This window comes from Mytilus edulis, chromosome 4, assembly GCF_963676685.1.
Source record: "Mytilus edulis chromosome 4, xbMytEdul2.2, whole genome shotgun sequence".
Taxonomy (NCBI): Eukaryota; Metazoa; Mollusca; class Bivalvia; order Mytilida; family Mytilidae; genus Mytilus; species Mytilus edulis.
In genome coordinates this window covers 14,891,066-14,912,684 of record NC_092347.1, presented here as the reverse complement: position 1 = coordinate 14,912,684, position 21,619 = coordinate 14,891,066, and the positions used below count along the sequence as shown (strand labels likewise).

General features: G+C 31.5%; 1 protein-coding gene across 1 annotated transcript in view; it reads right to left on the bottom strand.

The window, feature by feature from the left end:
* The window catches only part of LOC139521699 (arg8-vasotocin receptor-like), a 41,810-nt gene extending 20,441 nt beyond the window's left edge, over positions 1–21,369 (bottom strand). Inside the window, exon 1 of the mRNA XM_071315233.1 lies at positions 21,035–21,369. The gene's annotated coding sequence lies outside the window, so the exon portion shown is untranslated. The remainder of the gene's footprint in view (positions 1–21,034) is intronic.
* Between the last annotated feature and the right edge of the window lie 250 nt (positions 21,370–21,619).

The following is a 21,619-nucleotide window of genomic DNA, read 5'->3' as shown; positions in this document are numbered from 1 at the left end:
ATGAATCAATCAAATTAAGGTCATCACTCAAGAAATTTTACGGTCGCCATGATGAGCTGATTGGCCATTATGACAAAAGTGTGTCAGAAATCATATCTTATATTCTTCCTCATTCATGATAACCTTCCTTCATTACCGGACTGAACAAAGAAATAACACGACGGGTGCCGTAAACGGTGCAGGAAATGCTTACCCTTCCGGAGCACTTGATTTCACTCCCGGTTTTTAGTGGAGTTCGTGTTGTTTCTTAATTATTATTTATAACTGTTGATGTAAATGTCCTATGGTTTTTGTGAGTTTTTGTTTACTCCTTGGTTTTGATTGTTATTGTCTTTTGTTCATATTAAATCATTACTGTTTTTGCTGAAGTTTAATTTTGTTTTTCTTACGTTCGCAAGTAAAAATTGTACTTTTAAAGAATTTGTCCATGATAATGTGTGCAACTTATTCAAATGAGGTACCTGTTTTTCCTATTTCTTCGTTTTGACGACGTTCTATTTATGTCTGACAGAAAGGATTAAAGAATAATACAGTCTCGTTAATACTTTTATTCCTAGACAATCCTTCAAATGTACTCATACATATATATCTTATTTATATATAATGCAACACTCCTGTTAATGAAATCATTCTTCCTATTAATCTTTGTTTAATACAATTAGCTTGAAATAAATACATTGCAACTTGAAATCCAGAAAGATAAATACCATATGGAAATACATGTGTTTCAAAATCAAAGAAATAAATAAGTATTTTAATTGAGATACAAAACAATTAGAGTTCATTTGATATATTGTAAACATCCTGCTGATATGAAAAATAAATCTTCATTAGCGAATACTGAACGACGTGTTATTCGCTTATTGGTATCGTTTTCTATCTAAAAATTCAATTTAGTTAAACATTCGATGAATAGATGATTTTTCGATGTCGACATTAAATGATAAATGCACTTTCGTTTTGAATAAATGATTTTTTTCTGAACTACCAATAAAAAGCCTTTCAAACTTTTTTGAAAATTTTTAACCACGCATCAATTTAACTCTCATTGCTTTAAAGTACATGTACCGCAATGGTAGCGATTTACGCTTTCAAAGTTTGTATTATTAGTATTGTAAAAATGAATTGTAACTCTCTATAGCAATAAAGTACATTCACTGGCCTCGAAATTTATGACGAGCATGTTCTTCTACAATGTTTCCTTGGAACTTTCCACTTTTAGAGGTTTGATGCTTACTAGAAAGTTTTTAACCAATAGTTTTAAGTGGTAAAGTTGAAATTATACGATATCTTTACGGAATAGATTGACCGTTATGACATATTTGTTCTTCAGAAGACGATAGTAATGGTACAATTGTCGTAGCCACAACCCCGTCCCCTTTTTCTAGAATGTTACCTACCTAATTAGACTTGACAAATATATATCAAATCACTAAATATGCGTGTAACTAATACTTTATATAGAATTGAGTGTGTTAAATTTATAATCCATTTATTTTGTTTAGAAGACCTAATTTATGTATTACTGAAAAATTATTACACCAGGGTTTTCGATATCACAAACTAGTCAAAACATTTACTAAATTTTATCATCGGTATAAAGACATCATTCGTAAATATAGCTCAACATGCAGACTTCTAATACGTTCAGGTATTTCACATCCATTTTTTTATGGTAATATTCTTTATAAAGCACAAAGGTGTCAGTATTCACCTCAGAAATTTACAAAACCTTTGAATAGACTTATTAAGAAGGGATATAATTACGATACTGTTGTCAAGTCATTAAAGATTGCATATTTTGGCGTTAATATTGAGTCACTGATAAGGTCTTTGCATCGGAACTAAACACATTTATTCTAAAAACAGTTGTTGGCATGACACGGGTTATGTTCTTTTCATATATGTTATGATGGTATGATACTAAACCCCTAACAGGAAGGATTGTGCCTGATGTTCATATGATGAAATCATAATCTTTCAGTCAGTTTAATTGAAGTCTGGAGCTGACATGTCAGTTAACTGCTAGTAGTCTGTTGTTATTTATGTATTATTGTCATTTTGTTTATTTTCTTTGGTTACATCTTCTGACATCAGACTCGGATTTCTCTTGGACTGAATTTTAATGTGCGTTTTGTTATGCGTTTACTTTACTACATTGGTTAGAGGTATAGGGGGAGGGTTGAGATCTCACAAACATGTTTAACCCCGCCGCATTTATGCGCCTGTCCCAAGTCAGGAGCCTCTGGCCTTTGTTAGTCTTGTATTATTTTAATTTTAGTTTCTTGTGTACAATTTGGAAATTAGTATGGCGTTCATTATCACTGGACTAGTATATATTTGTTTATGGGCCAGCTGAGGGACGCCTCCGGGTGCGGGAATTTCTCGCTACATTGAAGACCTGTTGGTGACCCTCTGCTGTTGTTTTTTATTTGGTCGGGTTGTTGTCTCTTTGACACATTCCCCATTTCCATTCTCAATTTTATTTTTTACAGAGTTTGTCTTTAGTGCCGTGTGGAGGCAGTAGAGTGCCTCCCCGTGCTTCAGGTTTATGCTCTTATAATATACTAGATTATGGAGTGTGTGTCCGAGCGAGAACTGCTCTAATTCATTACTTTAGGATATTTATCAAAAAGTAGTATTTCAATATTCAGCCCCATTCTACTATTTAATACTGATAGCGTTTGACATTTTTAGCCGAACAAATTTATCCATTTTATATAACTTCAATTATTGTATGCTGGTTCATATTCTGGACGCCAATCTTTGCTCCTTTATTATATAATTCACTAACAAAACAATTATGAAACTTAGAAATGGAAAATTACTAAATACTAAACTTGTTCAAAGGGTATCCACACGTCTCAATCTTCAAAATCGGTTATCTAAAAATACTACCATCGCTAACATTTTTAACAATAAAAATCGTAGTTACCCTTCTATCGATAAGTGTCATGCCAAAAAATGACTTACATGTCCCCGTCTTTCCACCAACAATACGGTAAGGTCCACGTTTAATGGTCGCACATTTTCTTTAAATTTTGAAACTGATATAACTTGAAAAACAAACAGTATAATTTATTTACTCACATGAAACAAACCGGGGTGTGGTATTCAGTACGTAGGAGAAACTGGACGATATTTATCTAAACGCACTCAAGAACATCTGTATCGTTTTAAAAGACCCAATAAATTCAAAAGTATCATTTACCAACACCTTAAGAAGCACAACCATCCTTTTAAATATTTAGCAGTTCAACCTTTAGAAGTAGTAAATAAGCAGCCTGGTGAATCGCATTCAAAGTTTGTAAGATCACGGAAAATAATTGAATTAAATTGGATTAAAAAATTACAGACAGTTTACCCTCTCGGTCTAAATGATAATATCATGGGAATTGGTAATATATCTAGAACCAATTCCGTTAATATTTTGGATATAGTTTCTAAAACTGTTCGTAAAAAACGTTCTCACGGTCGTAGAACAAATCGCAATCAAAGAAAATTTCGGGCCAATCATACCAATATTTCGGACCTAATTTCTATTTCAAAAAACAACGGCAGACATTATCTGTTAACAAAACTCTGTTCGTTGCCGGTTAATAAGTTAAATAAAATTTTGGAGGATTGCAACACAATTTCATATAGCAGTCCTAAGTATGAAATTGTTCAAATTATTATGGCATATTGTTATTCTAAATTATTTCCCAAAATTGATCGCCCTGAAGATCATAAAAAACATTTTATTAAAATTAAGTATGTCAATAAAGGCTTTGATTTTGTAAATATTGCCGGTATATTTAACGACCATTCTGTTAAAGAACAAATTCCTGGATATTTTGACAATACTGAGCTACCTCTTATTTGTTATATTTACAAGAAATCTACCCGGAAATTTGTGTTTAATTATAGTCAATTGTGTAAAGATGTTAATATCAGTGAAAATACACCTACTTCGTGTAATTGCAGTAATTCCGAATATATTTATGGACCCATTTCCCATGTTATAACAGGAGATCTTAACATCGTTCAAGACCGAGAGTTAAAATCATTCCTCAGTAAAGGACCTAAATATCGCCCCCCGTCAATTATTAATTGGAATGAGTGTCGTAATATCATCCACGACTCACTCCATACTTACTGTATAAAATGGATAAAACGGGAAAAAGCTGACAAACAATCTTTGGACTCTTTTTTTAATTCAGTAATGAAGATAGTTGATATACGTATTCAACATTTTAAAGAACATTTTACTATAAACAATAACCACAATAAACCTATTTCTCGTATCAAACATAAACTAAAAGAACTAGCCAAGGAATTTGTTTTTGTCCCGGCAGATAAAGCTGCTAATAATATTATTATTGTTTGACGTAAATTTTACATTGAGGTTCTGAAAAAGGAAATCACCAATTCACCAACATTCCAACTGACTCTATTTTCAGAAAACGAAATCTGTAGCATACATAAACTTTTAGCCACTGCTTTACAAGCAGAGCCAAATACAATGAAAGTCCCAACTATGTATTGGCTTCCGAAGCTACACAAAACCCCTTACAAATATAGATTTATTTCGTCTTCAAGCCATTGTTCAACTACTAAATTGTCTATTCTTCTTAACAGCACACTTGGTACAATTAAAAACCTGATAATAAATTGTTCAAATAAGGCCTTCGAAAATAGTGGAATAAATTACTTTTGGAGTGTCAAGAACTCGTTGGAAGTACTTGATAAATTGCATGCTTATATTGGTGATTTTGAATCTGTTCAAAGTTTTGATTTTTCTACCCTGTATACCACATTGCCTCACATTCTCATTAAGAAAAAATTCACACACCTAATTAAATGGGCATTCAAAAAATCAGAATGTGAATATATATGTTCAAACTCTTTTAGATCATTTTTTAGTAGCAATAAACAAAAAAAACTATGTTAATTGGACATGCTTTGATACTATATATGCCCTTGAATTTTTACTAGATAACATTTTTGTTCGCTTTGGGGTTTCCGTATATCGTCAGATTATCGGAATTCCAATGGGGACTAACTGTGCACCACTTATTGCGGACCTGTTTTTGTATTGTTATGAGTTACAATTTATGACAAAAATAAGCAAAGACCCATCGAAACAACATCTGATAAACAAATTTAATAATACTTTTAGATATTTGGATGATATTTTGGCTCTCAATAATGACGACTTCCGTATGTATATTAATGAAATTTATCCTGTTGAACTTACTTTAAATAAAGCTAATACTAACAATGACCACTGCCCTTTTCTCGATCTTGATATCTATATCACTAATGGAAAGCTGAATACTAAAATTTATGATAAAAGGGATGATTTTTCATTTCCTATCGTTAATTATCCGTTTTTAGATGGTGACGTTCCCTTGTCACCATCTTACGGTGTTTATATATCTCAACTTGTACGATTCGCTCGTGTATGTAACACTGTTTTAGATTTTAACGAGAGAAATTTATGTATTCCTAAAAAATTATTACACCAGGGTTTTCGATATCACAAACTAGTCAAAACATTTACTAAATTTTATCATCGGTATAAAGACATCATTCGTAAATATAGCTCAACATGCAGACTTCTAATACGTTCAGGTATTTCACATCCAATTTTTTATGGTAATATTCTTTATAAAGCACAAAGGTGTCAGTATTCACCTCAGAAACTTACAAAACCTTTGAATAGACTTATTAAGAAGGGATATAATTACGATACTGTTGTCAAGTCATTAAAGATTGCATATTTTGGCGTTAATATTGAGTCACTGATAAGGTCTTTGCATCGGAACTAAACACATTTATTCTAAAAACAGTTGTTGGCATGACACGGGTTATGTTCTTTTCATATATGTTATGATGGTATGATACTAAACCCCTAACAGGAAGGATTGTGCCTGATGTTCATATGATGAAATCATAATCTTTCAGTCAGTTTAATTGAAGTCTGGAGCTGGCATGTCAGTTAACTGCTAGTAGTCTGTTGTTATTTATGTATTATTGTCATTTTGTTTATTTTCTTTGGTTACATCTTCTGACATCAGACTCGGATTTCTCTTTAACTGAATTTTAATGTGCGTTTTGTTATGCGTTTACTTTACTACATTGGTTAGAGGTATAGGGGGAGGGTTGAGATCTCACAAACATGTTTAATCCCGCCGCATTTATGCGCCTGTCCCAAGTCAGGAGCCTCTGGCCTTTGTTAGTCTTGTATTATTTTAATTTTAGTTTCTTGTGTACAATTTGGAAATTAGTATGGCGTTCATTATCACTGGACTAGTATATATTTGTTTATGGGCCAGCTGAGGGACGCCTCCGGGTGCGGGAATTTCTCGCTACATTGAAGACCTGTTGGTGACCCTCTGCTGTTGTTTTTTATTTGGTCGGGTTGTTGTCTCTTTGACACATTCCCCATTTCCATTCTCAATTTTACTTTATATCAATAAACGTTTGTTTAATACCTATTTCAAAGGCAACACTAGCATTTTCTAGAATCTTTTCTAGCATCGTATGAGTGAAATATAAATGGCTGAAAATCAGGGATATGTTTTTAACCAATGTTTTTATACTTATATAATAGCTTGTAAAGAATTCATGTATGGTTGAACTAGCTAACATAAAAAAAACTCAACTTGTATGTGGCCACTCATCTGAAAAGAGGTACAATATATAATGATCTATATATTATGTAAAAATAATCTGAAAGAGAACAGTAAAATCGCATACAGTTTTTGCTCTCGGTGTATTTATGTGCAAGTGGTGGTATGTGAAATGAACAAAATTTATACACCATATTGTTTTTCTTTAAAGAAAAAAACAATTAATTGAAATAAAGCCTGCATAAATGATGACGTATTTCATTACTTTGAATAACAGACAAAATGTTCCGAATAGATCTATAAACAAGAGGAAATGGTAGTTAACCGAGGTTCTTAACTCGATAAGGTTAATATTGCGTGATATAGGTAACCGTATGTAAGGAAACTGATTGTCTAGATAACTTATACTTTTTTACAGGATCACATGAGATTTCGTTATGACCAATTGACCTGTCGTGCAAAAGTAATCTGAAATTAAATCCAGTGATAAATTTAAGTTGATGTTATAAGTCTTGTAATTAATGTATAGACAACATGTTTTATGGCAGTTTAAATGGAGTAGTTTCCGTAAAGCATCCGAAATTGAAAGAATTTAAAGACGTAATAGGAAATTTTCCTTCTTATTTATCATCATGAATCTAAGATGGAGATAACTCGAATTTAACATGCAATTTAAAAACCAAAGGAAAGGAAATAAGGCCATCAGCAGCAATAACACTGTAATGTATTTCACTACCATTTATCACTGTATTAACTTCGTGTCGCAGTTTTTTTAGGTTTATTACACCTAATATGTCTCCTTCCTGTGGAATGCACTTTCAAGGGTTGTCATATTAAGAAAGAAAATATACCAAATTGGTTTTTCATCTGAATTGTTATGTACGGAATTGACCGGATTTGTTTTAGGTAGGCAACTGATATGAATCAAAGAAACTTAGAGTACTGAAAAAAAATATAATCACAAACGTCTGATAATTATAAAATAATGAACACAATGTTTTTTAAAACGTTTGCTTCCCTTTCATTGGTTGAAAAGAACTTGTTATTTCATATTTATGACTTTATATAATTGCTCACCATCAAAGAGAGTCGGGGGTAATTTTGTAGTATAGAGAATTTTCTGGTTTGATTTATTTCATTAAGACAGATCTAAATTGATAAATGGGAGAAACAGACACGAGGTATAGAAACGATTTAATCAAAATTACATACAGCTGTGTTGGGATTATATACGATATTATTTACTTTACTTTTTATTTCATTTTCTATTTGTGATTTTACAACTAAACATCCAGAATCTTTACTTATGACTTGTGATCGAAGGTCATATCAGAACAGCAATGTTGAATTTTAGAATGATAAAAAATGTTTACGTACTTACTATACTATACACGCTTTCTAACAAACAGTATCAATATTCCATTATAAAAAACACACCATACCTCCTTATTCTAATGATGTAAGTATACCGTGAAAGTATTTTTAATCGTGGTTAACAATTTTCGTGGTTTTAGTAAAAGTTACATGTATACGTGTGTTCATTATTTCGTAGATTTTAGTGTTCTGAAGACGAAAACATCGAGTGAAGCATTTGAAAGCACCAGAAACGAGGATTGTTTTATAATGATTGGTGGACATTTCAGTCTAGTTTATTGTTATACATGTGTGGCATTTTTCTTTGTTTATAATCTTATTCTATATAGATGGTATGATACACCGATGCATTTTAAGATTTCTTCATACAATTAAAACAGGACAAAAAATCAATAAACTCATCAAAGATACCAGCTAGGATTGAAATGCTATATTTGCCCCGGACGCGAGTTTCGTCTACAAAAAAACTCGCTCGAATAAATAAACGTTAAAAAGGCCAAATAAAGTACGAAGTTGAAGAGCATTGACGACAAAAAAATCCTAAAGAAATGCCAAATACAGCTAAGGTAATCTCTCCCTGAGGTAGAAAAGCCTTAATATTTAGAAAATTCAATGAATTCAAACAGTTTATTTATAATGATGAACATATCAATGATAACTCAAGTCAACACAGAAGTGCTGACTACTGGGCAGGTGATACCATCGGTGAATTAAAACTCTACCAGCAGTGGCATCATGTCACCTAGACTGAATTTAACAAATTAGACATTTCAAGGATCAATTATGTTTTAATGACGGACGAGCTCCCAAACTATACAAGATAATTTAAATCGTTTCTCAAGTTGTTTATGAAGACTGACAGGCAAACATCCGAAAACAAACCTAAATTAAATATCTATCACTAACAGAATCGCAATATCAGGAAATGTGCTCATTAAACTTTCGAAGGAATTAAAAACAAAACTGTCGCAAAGGAGTCGACACTTAGTTACGTTTCGAAACGATAATATATTATGTCCAAAAACAAGATTTAAAGTCAATTACACGTTTTTGATAATTTCTTTGTTTATGTATGTTGTTGTTCGAAAAAGTGCAACCTTCAAATATACATTGTAAATTTTATCTGTAAAGAATTAAATTAAGCGTGGAGTAATTTCAGACCATGTGACACTTTGTGCCGCCTAATCTGTAGTTAACATGGTATTTACGGAAGTTTTTCCTACACAACATTTAATGAAACTATTGCATGCAATTAGATGATCGGCGCTCAGACAATCTTGGTGCTACAGAACTATATGACTATTATTAACATTTCTAATTACAAGCACTTAACGAAAAAAAAAACTTCGAAGGTTTTACTTTCAATTTTCTTTGAAACACCTACGTTAACACTACAGATTTATTCCGCATGCATTTTATTCAAACTGCTTCTGTCTAACAATTCAAAGCATAAGGAGTTATATTAAATTAATAAGGGCAATTAGGATTTTATTTTAGTGAACATTTCCACTAATCTGATATCCAGCTGATTGCAATCTCCTAGTGATAAATAAATTTGTGAAATTTTTTCACGTTCTAGAAGAAAAATCATAAATTCCATTAGAAAACAATTATAGATTTTTAAGATAAATACATCTGCAAGTACAATTAATCAAATCAGTTTTGAATTATTTATTGACACCAGCACATGGAGTAGTGACCTATAAACAATATGTAGTAGTACGAGTGCAATGATTTCAAACTTGAAAAGGTAATTCGAAATGAAGTTAATAGAATCTTCTGAAGATGAAGAACTATACGACAGGAGATATTAATATTTGAAAATAGCACACCAGGGACTTTAAAAGACCAGGAACATAGACAATATTGGCTGTAAAAAGGGAAACATCAACTTGACAAGAAATTAGTATAATGTTAACTGTATAATAATAGGATTTTATTATCAAAATAGTTTGACAAGTACTGTCAACGTCTTTGTAAATTGTCTACGGTCGGTTCCCAATTAGAATTATGTCAGACAAAAGGAAAGAAGAAGCTATCCGATGAACTTGTTTGCAGCTTCATCGCTGTGGGGCAGAATCTGCTTCCCGGAAACGCTCGGTTTCTGGTGAGGTTCCGTTAAGTGATTTGTGAATAGTTGTTTATCCTTTCGATTGATTTTTCTTTTGGTCATGGGGTTATTTGTCAGTTTTTTTTTTAAAGATTTCTCCCTTTGTATCATCTTCATTTTTCAAGCAAATAAACTCATCATAGATCAAAAGAATGTATAATGTAACAGATTTATTCAAAGTTCATTTTTTTAATGAAGTTAAAAGAATGATTAAAAATTTAGATGCAAGATATTTGTATATTTACATTAATATATGTGCGTAGAAAAGTAAGAATGATAATTCCCTCCATTTTCTTTTCACCTTAAATCTACCAATCTGTCAGCATTTCATGCCATAAGTAATACTGACAATGCTCCCCTGTCCTAGAAATAAAATACAAATACAAATCGTTGCGAACCTAACAAACTTGATCTTCCCTTCTACACCAACAAAGGTAACAACGCTAAAGAATCGTCCCGAGGTCGTGTACAGAAAGTGTAACGCCAAAAATATATCTGAGAACAAAGTTTTTTTAGATGACCATAACATTTCAACAAGACACAATGTTAAAATATTTATAGTCTAAATCAATTTTTTTTTTTTTAAATAAGACTCATTCTACCATCGATTTATGAGTTTGACTGTCCCTCTGGTATCTTTCGTCCCTCTTTTTTTTTTAACAATGTTGAAGAATACAATTAATCACTTCTGAAAATTGTGAAACCTAAATGTTTTTTCAAATATTTTCGAGCTATTTAACAAAATATGCTTGACTTTCGAATAACTTCCTTGGAGGCATTATTATGCATAACTCTCATTTTATTTTAAGAGGCAGACTAATATTAATTCCGTAACGATACACAATAGACATTCACATCATTAGACTGAACAATTAAATCTAATCATCCATAGAACATTTTGTTATATTTTTGTTTCAGCATATTCACTTTCTTGCAAATTCAATGTTAACTTCTATTGAAATAACACTCTGGTTTTCTGAAAACCTTGTACATGTACGATATAGTAAAAAGTATGTCCAGCAGGAGGCCGTATGGCGTCAAATCGTTGCTTTGATCTCTGTGCATATATGTTTATTGGTGAAATATTAGCGATCGCAGCAGATCTCCACATTTGTATTTATGTAGTGAGTAGCATATCTATCAAAATTTATAAACATAAAATCATGACGGAGTAAATTTGGGTTCAAAATGGTCTAACTACCTTTTTCTATCGCCAAAACTTTGATTTATCCATTTTTTGGGAATAAGTTTTAGAAAAACAATTACATTATATAAGTCCTCTGTATATGGTTTTGATTCTATTTGGTAAAATTGATGGCATGACACTGACACAGATTTCGTCTTTATATACTTCTTTCGAATTTAATTACAATTTAAAAAAAAACCATTGCTAATTATGAAAATGGTTAAAATCTGCTATTGCATCAATAAACTTGTACTATAAATTTACGTATATATATATATTTTTTTTTCTTCGCAGAGACGGACAGCCACTAATAATTATTACTTTACAATGTTTCCCTTTTATACTTTACTAGAACACACCCGCGAAATCGCGGGCATTCAGAGCGTAGTTTAAAGTATGTAAAGTGTTGTTGGAAGAATTTTGTAAAATATTGAATGACTGGAGAATTTCAGCAAAAGTATCATAAGTCATAGGTTATTGGGGACAGGAAAATGCTTTTTTTTTTTATCCCTCCTCCTTGATTTCTAAAATTCCCAATTTTTGGTTTTCTATCAATTTCAATATGAACATACATTTAGTATGTTATGAACATTTAAGTAAGGAACCTGTAATTCAGTGGTTGTCGTTTGTTTATGTACGTGTTACATATTTGTTTTTCGTTCATTTTTTGTACATAAATATGGCCGCTAGTTTTCTCGTTTGAATTGTTTTACATCGTCATTTCGGGGCCTTTTAAAGCTGAATATGCGGTATGGGATTTGCTCGTTGTTGAAGGCCGTACGGTGACCTATAGTTGTTAATTTCTGTGTCATTTTGGTCTCTTGTGGAGAGTTGTCTCAACATGGCAATCATACCACATCTTTTTCTGTTGTTAAATGATAATAAATGAATTTTGTAAAAGATTTAATGACTGGAGAATTTCAGAAAAGGTATCAAAAGTTCACATGAAAAATCTTATCTGTATATTATGAACATTCATTACTATATAAATAAAGTGTATTTACTTTAACTTCCAAGTTTACTAAGGCAGCAACCATTTGATTTTCTGGGGGGGGGGGGCTATGGGTTTTTTTGGAAAAAAAAGTTTGTTTCCAGTTTTTGGAGAAACAAATAATTTGTTTTTGATTCTGAGAAAAAAATTGTTTGTTTCACCCTCAGCTGCCACTATATGTAATGTCTGTAATGCTAAAATTGAAAGAAAAATTTGTTTTCGACTTGTCGCGAAAAAAATAGATTGTTTTTCGCCACAGGCGAAAAAAAAAGTTTGTACAGAAAAAAAACCCATAGCCCCCCAGAAAATCAAATGGTTGCTGCCTAATCGAGTATACAGACCCCTCCATTTAATAAACTCTGTGACCGCCGTGGATAGTAATTTTGAAAATGATAGCAGATAGAATTAAAATACACTATATGTATGTTCAAAGTATACAGAAAAAAGAATTAAAATACACTTTATTCGTAGTATATGTATGTTCAAAGTATAAAGAAAAACGCAAACCGGAAGTCTAATCTGACTTAAAATTTCGTCCAATGACGGGACAATATCCGGATGCCTTTTTTCTCTTTTTTCTCCCAAAATAACTCAATCTGAATAATCATATAAATGGATGACAAATGGGACTATGCACTGTACCTATAGGACACAGAGCTGTGTTGATTAATTTATTGTGGAAAGAAGAGAAGCGACACCAAAAATGAGGTCTTCTCGTTTAATCGTAGTATATGTATGTTCAAAGTATAAAGAAAAACGCAAACCGGAAGTCTAATCTGACTTAAAATTTCGTCCAATGACGGGACAATATCCGGATGCCTTTTTTCTCTTTTTTCTCCCAAAATAACTCAATTTGAATAATCATATAAATGGATGACAAATGGGACTATGCACTGTACCTATAGGACATAGAGCCGTGTTGATTAATTTATTGTGGAAAGAAGAGAAGCGACACCAAAAATGAGGTCTTCTCGTTTAATAGTATAGATTTCATTAATTCATTTAAAATTTCTCTCTATGTTTATTATTTGGTTGATTTTATATATAAAATTCAAACCCAATAGAGAAGTAGAAAAATATATCTATTCTAAAGCAGAAACATATAATTACTATTAACTTTTTATTTACAGTATAACTACTCCTATATATTCGTTCAAAGTTTAATTATTCGGGTCAATATAATGAATTTTAAAACTGGACACAAACCGGCTTATAATTGCATGTTTGTCAGACTCTATCTCAATGTAAATTTTTGACATTTAATGGTAAATGATCAAGTTTCCTGATCAACAAGTGCAAAATCCAGAGCTATAGACTTGGTGATGGTCACTTAGGAAACAAAATCGCCTTTACATGAAATACGGTTTGACCAATATCCGTATGTTTTTATTGATTTTGTAGTTTTGATCTAAATATAAAAAAGAAGATGTGGTATGATTGCCGATGAAACAACTATCCACAAGAGACTAAATGACACACACAGAAATTAACAACTATATGTCACCCTTCCTACTTTGATATTACTTATAAACCACCTTCCCCCAACAGACTGGATGTAATTATGTGCATACCAGGCTATTTATTGCTTATTTCGAGCAAAAGTATTATCCTCGTATGTGGTTAATCATTATAACCCCTCCCCCACACATACTAGTTGTAATACTGTGCATGCTGTAGGTTATTTATTGCAATATGCTCTAAAAGCTATGTTGAAAGTTAAAATTTATAATACATCGGACTTCTGAACTATGAATAATTAAAACCACACACGAATACAACCGACGGACGTACACAAATATCATATCTTATGACTCTTTTTTGTTTAGCCAATTGTATGAGTAACGTAGTTTTTTATATATATATAGATTATGGCATTGTCAGTTTATTTTCGATTTATGAGTTTGACTGTCCCTTTGGTATCTTTCGTCCCTCTTTTATGAAAACAATATATCTTCAAGTATGGATTATGTAGAACATTACGAAAATACATATAATAAACTACTATTTGGCACTTTAAAAAATAGATCATTATTATTAAGTATTTGTACTCTTTTTGTGATTCTACATGGAGTTATATATCCACATTAAGGCAGGCGAAATGACAAAAGTAGAACCCGAGTACGCAGATAGAGGAGTTGGAATCATTGGTGTCAAGTACATGTATAAGCATAGTTTTTCCAATGAAATTTAAGTCGCAGGACCCGGATGTTAATCTCTTGACGGAATTTCACCTAGAACTTCCTTAATTAAAGATATATTCAAACGATCCCTTTTACTTTTTTGGCATCAACCAATTCGAATAAAAATTATTTTAATAAATGGAGGCATGTGGTATATGTCATTGAGAGATGCATAGTGTTTAACATGCGATTTTAATAATAGAAAACCAGGCGCGGATTCAGAGGGGGGGGGGGGGGGTTCCGGGGGGTTGGAACCCCCCTTTTTTTGGACGATCAATGCGATGATTTGAATGGGGACATGTAGTTGGAACCCCCCCCCCCCCCCCTTTGTCCTGGGTTAGGAACCCCCCTTTTTAAAATGGCTGGATCCGCTCCTGAAAACAGTCTTAACAATTACCAACCAGTATAAAAACAAATGCGAAAACAACAAATCATTTAACAAGAAAACATTTTACTTCAATGACAGAACAATATTAAGACCACGACAATCGATACTAAAATAATAGGTTTTTTATTTGTATAAAAGTCCATAAAACTCGAACCTTTCGAGTGCCAATAGGTTTTGCACTTCTTAAATTTTCTTATAAAGATGATGTATTAGTACTATATAGAGCACTTATAACTCTTACTTTATCATACTCGAACCTGTATCATTAGCAAAACGTTAATCAATTCTTGTTGTCTCCTTTCTGCTGTTATTTTCGACATCAAGTAATGTCGCAAATTAAACTAAGTGACTTTTATTTGTTGGGTAGTAATCTTATTCTTATTTTTGTCTTTGATGTTCTTTTCACAGAACCACAGGCGTTTAATATAATTGTATTGTAAGCATATAAATGACAATGTTCATTCTGGAAACTTAGCAGTTAATTTAACGAATTCCAAAACCATTTTGACCGAGACAGACCTCATTATATGATATATATTTCAATAAAACAAGAAAACAGTTTTAAGAGAATAAGTTAATGGCAATAAAGAGACATCCTTTCTACATTAGAATTCCATTTAGAATAAGAATGGTCAATTATTGGCCGCTTCATTTCCAGTGGCTAATATTTCATGAATTTCATGTCGTTTTGATATGTCAACAAATGTGTTCCTTGAAACGAGTGAAAAATTAGGAAGGGCTTAGAAACCAAAAATACAAAAAGTAAAGTAAAAGCCGGATTAACGTTACACCAGCAATATTGACGACAATATTAATAGATGGGACCAATATAATAGCTGAAATATGTGGATCATTAGTTTTGTAAGATGTTATAAATATATATAAAAGACTCCGAAATACTAAGGATTTTCTTATCCTAGGCATAGATTACCTTCCCGTATTTGGCACAACTTTTCAGGATTTTGGGTCCTCAATGCTCTTCAACTTTGTACTTGTTTTGGCTTTCTAGCTGTTTTGATCTGGGCATCACTGTTCAGTCTTTTTTAAAACGAAACGCGCGTCTGACGTATATAATTATAAGCCTGGTACCTTTGATTCTTTCATGCTAGCAAATATTCAATATTTATAAAATGTATATAGCATTTCAGTTGCATGCTTTCTGCATGGCATCACAGACAACCTCCCGACGTCAATTAATCACCCAAAACAAATTACATCAGTGGTAATGGGAGGTAAGCACATTAGCCTTTATTTGTAATTAGATTAGGCTACTGTTTAATTAAATATAATTGTTTTATCAGTCACATATATCTGTTTTGCATGTTTATCAATTATCTGCTTTTACAAATGAACCATTCAAATCTCATTGCTAAACTGTATCTCTAAAAATAAAGATAAATAATTTGCTTTTAGCTTTGACAAGTATTGTAATACGGACACGAAATGATGAAACACCGATAACACATATGACAGCACAGTGTACTTTAAGTGGAGGATAATTAATATTTTGTAAATTGCTCTAGCGAAGACACCGAAATATAAACGACAAGCCTCAAATCAACTGTTACATGCAACTTGTTTCTCAGATATTGAACTTACTCGTCATAAATGATTGTTCCATTTTCCGTTTTTTTTTTATAACATATGTATCCTAGCTGTTTATGTTGTTCTATAAAAAGAACAAATAATAATATGTAACAAAAGTGCAGCTTCATGACAATTCACTCTAGAATGTAAACATAACTTCAAAAGTTTATGTCTGTAATCAACGTTTACAATGCACTAAAAAGAACAAGCAAAAAGTGTACTTTACAAGACAGTACACTACGTTAATAATTTTCCACCCCCCCCCCCCCCAAAAAAAAAAAACAACAAAAAAAACCCAAACCAACAACATGAAATTTATTTCCTTCAAAACATGAAAATAATGTATTTTTGGTCTATTTAATTTGAAATAAGCAAAAGTTTTCTACAGTTGCGTTGCACTTTGTGTCTTTGATTCCCCAAATAAGGAAAATATTAAAGGGATAAAAAAAAGTCATTGATCGTTAACTCTTTCAAAGTCATCTGAACTTTCTAAGCACGTACTATTAGTAAGGAGAAACAAGCATATAAAGATCAAAATAATTGTTTGTCTAACTGCTATATATATCTAATTAAACTATTCCTATACATTGAGTGGATCAATTTTCTGGAATAACTCTATATGTTTGTCAACGGCTAAAAGATAAATATTTTGTGAAAATGTCTAAATTAAAGTTCCATTTAGTCTGCTGGGTACCCACTTATTTCAGTTAAAGCATTGTGTTATCAGAATCACGTTACCCTGCTGGAACCTGTATTCTGTATTCTTGTTGTTTTTTTTTTTATCGTTCAGACATATTTATCATTAGATATAATTCTGTAAAACAATCAAACCTTACTTAACTAGGAAGTGTTGTGTATACTCATATAAAAGCTAATCTGACAGCAAATTAAACATTTTTCTAATCGATGTTCCGTACGGACCTCTTGTCCATCCCTTGCCGAAGTCATTAATTAACAACCATATAATAAAGAATGACAGACAATCGCTGAAATGGACAATCAAATAATTAATCTTACAAACAAGCTAAAACATAGCTTAACCTTTCATATCTTACCAGATTAATATGCCAATAAATTGCAAATACTGACACGTGCACATTTAAAATGCAACGGAATACAAAAATACATCAGACTGAGTACATGATCTGAAAACAATCTTTGTAAAGGTTTGATTCGTTACTATGAAACATTAATTATTACCAAGATGTATTGAAAATAAAACGTGCAACAATCTACGTATATAAATTAACAAGATATGTAAAATATTTTGAACAGAAAAGGTCGTTAAATACAATGTACTGTTATCACGAAAAGTACTGAACTATCTCAAAGTTTTGATTTCTATAAATAATCGATATAAAAAAATAATTCGATGTTAAAGAGGATACATTAAATATAATGTATCTGACATGTGCATATCACAGAAAAGTGTACTAAAAGAACCAGCTTTCGTGTATCTTTACATTTTAACTTACAAAAGATTGTAATAGACGACTGTACGGCACATGAGATGATAATGTTTTATCTTACACGAAAATTTAATTCCTTTTAAGATTTGTGTCATATGCATCATGATAACTCCTACAACATGGTATTCACATCACTTACAGTTAATTCAATAAAGTAATTCGATATCCAGAGCTTTTGTCCAAATACATTTCTCACACTTCTATACAAAAGAAAATGCCATTTTGAGAAATCAGTCCATAGATATGAACGTATAAAGGTTATCAGTTTAGTATTGTAGAGGAAGAATTTCAATAGTGACTTTCTCTGTACTAACACTGATTTCATATGAAATAGATAACTAAGCAAGTTATTTTCTATTCACTGTAAAAGTTATGCTCAAACTGCGGATACACTTATAATTTTATCCGAAAAAAATATCACGAAACTTGCTTTTAGTTTCTACGATAACACATAGTTTTATTTCTTTTATCTTTTAGCTAGATGAGTGAGTGTTGTAGGCTTTTTGCAATCTTGTTGTTTTCTCCTCTTATCCTATTACAATCGTACAATATATAAATGCTACCCCTATTTGTTTTTAAATATATTATGATGGTATGGAATTGTATTGGTTTTAATGCCGAATCTGAGAAGGGGGAATAAGGCGACACTGTTTTTATATGTAATTATGGGTTAATTAAGAGAAGATGTCATTATTTGAATTGATATTTCAATAACGAAAAAGAAATTTTAATTTGACAAATTCCAGTTCCAGTTTAATCAGTTTAATCATGCTGAAATTGAAATCAGAATAAATTCATCATATATAATCTAAAGAACTAAGATTTTTCAAGTTTTTAATGAAAAGGACATTACGTCTGTTAAACAGCCTTCATATTGTCATTAGGGCCACGGATGCTCGATTTAATAGTCCAATTCAGTTATAAACTGTTCCATAAATTTTCTCTGTTCACTGAGCAATGTGGCTGAAAATCTGAATTCGTTTAGTTAATGTAGCATATAACATATGAAATGTTCGAAATAACTTTTACTGTTCTTTAGGAACAGTATTCTGTAGAAGATATTTATAGTCGATTACCAAAATAGAATCAAAGAATTGGTTAAGCGAACTTTGTTGTATATCCCATGCGGGCCCGTGATAAAATAGTTAATTTAGATATACTATTTTATTTGAATAGAATCTGTAGGACGGCACTGATCATTTTTAGATTTATATGCTCATATCATAAACAATAAACAAAATAGTGATCAGAATAAAAAGAAAAAAGTTACAAAAGCAATTTCCCAAAAATTACAAAGTTGGCATTTATGGTATTTGATTAAGGAGTAGGTTCACGAAGGGCAAAAAATGGCCATAAAATTACCATGGTTAATGTTTTTAAGTAATCAGCATACACATAAAAAAAATACAATCAATCAGTCATTTGGATGTCATTGTGATGTCATAACTATGTACTTCTTTACATGTATTATGTTAGGTAAGAATATTTTTTAAAAAGTCCTCTTTTCCTCGAATGAGACCTTCCGAATTTGAACGGGTTTGTGCTTACATGAGAAATACGACGGACACCATATTAAGCAGGATCCACTTACCCTTTCGGAGGACCTGGTGGGGTTCGTGTTGACCAGTCTATCGTTATCTGTTTGTCTTCTGGTCGTTTTTTCTTATTTCTATGTCAGTTTGATTACGACATATGAACTATAACATGACGTACATGATGTGCAATTACGATTTTTATCTAAAGAGTTCTAATCGACAGAGTTTTAATATATGGCCTTTTCTGTGGTTTATATCTTTGTGATTGTACAAAATGTATGATAATCTTTGTGTTTACTTTATTTCCTTATTTTACAAGATATTGATAATGATACAGTCGCCTTTATGTATTTTTAGAAATTATTTCTTTTAATCTTGGGATGTAAAAAGGCGCACACGAAAATGATATTGAAACCAAAGGATATAAAACGTACCCAATTTGTCAATTAAAATATAATCGGTCGTACAGATTTGTTTCGGAAAGAATCTGACGCATACTTATAACTAAAATTGTTATATACAATAACGGCAAATTAGCTTCCTTCATATGTTAATGTTAACACGTACTTGCTGTCTATGCAAGCATAATGTACTACAGAGCCTTGCAGTGTCTAGACTTTCTGTTAATCTGAGATATGTTGATAAAATTTGAAGTGTAAATACCATCATATTTGTATAGATCAATGACGGGCAGATAGTCTTCTAACGCTCATTTCTTGTTGACCGCATAGTTTATTAGACAGATTATATTGGACTCATTACCACGAATCAAGATTAGAATTTCCTATAAAAAAAAAACCGTGGCCCATGGCTTATTTAACTTTTATGTATACATACATATGAGTGTAGACTTGTTTGCGATTGAAAATTAAATTTTAATCTTAAAAACACATTTTACATTTATGATATGTACTCGATGAAAAACATGGAAAGAGGTAGATAAAAAGTTAATAAAATTTGAAATATTGCAGCTCGCAAATATACAACTTTAATCATCAGTAAACAGTCTAGGTGTCATTACCACATTGAACATATATATTTGCACATTAAAAAATCATCGAAAACGTGTCACTTGTCGTTATATATCTGATATTCGTAGTACCAGTATTACAGAGTTGTGAATATAGCGATGGTTAAATGAACTCATCATAGATTCAAGCCTACCAATACATACGTAAGACGCGCATTATGTCCATAAAAGACGCATCATACGACGCTGAAATCAAATGAGTTTAAAAAGCCAAAAAAGTATGAAGTTGAAGGGCTATAAGGACCTGACATTCTGAAAGGTTTTGCCAAATACAGATACAGTTTGTCAATTTATTCCCGGGTTTGAAAATTAGAAGTATTTGAAAAATTTAAAGTTTTGTAAACAGTAAATTCAAAAGTATGAACACATTAATGATAACACAGAAGTACTGACTACTGGCCTGGCAAATAGAAAGATAGAAACATCGATATTTTAACTCGTGACGAAAATAAATTTATAAAAATAAAAAAAATAAGAAACATGCGTCTACTCGATTAATATATAATGTTTATCATGAAAGTTATATATGAAAATAAAGTTGACATCTGTTGATATTTAAAGACTTACCTCTAACTCTGTAGTTGCAAAAACTTTTCACTTTTATCGATAATAAATGGTAAACATTTGTTTATTTTGCACTGATGTCCATTTCATAACCTCTAATTAAAGTAGGAAACCTCTTGATGTAATTTCTTTATCGATGTCATTGCTCCGTTCAACAAATAAAAGTTTCCCAATGCTTTCACAGATATCCAATCAAATCGTTTCCTTGGAGCTGTTGATTACTCCATTTTAACAATGTCATAACTTATTTAATATTCATAGTTTATAAGTATACAATATATAATTATCGGAAAAGAAAGATCTGAGAAATTATAGTTAATGCTGAAGCTGTAGTATCGTGTACTGTCAGATTGGTAATTATTGGAAACAAGAAAAACGATGTCAAGTCAAATATTACAGTCAATGTTGTTTATACAACAGGGATCAAAACTTAATACCTCAAATAACCCAATGTCTCATACTAATTATTCTATATGTTTGTTATACGCCAGCCAGTAAAATTAATTATAATTATCTTGATATTATTACATGGGGAACTATGTCCATGGTTAATAACTACCTGATAATACAAGATAGGTTTTAGTTTAT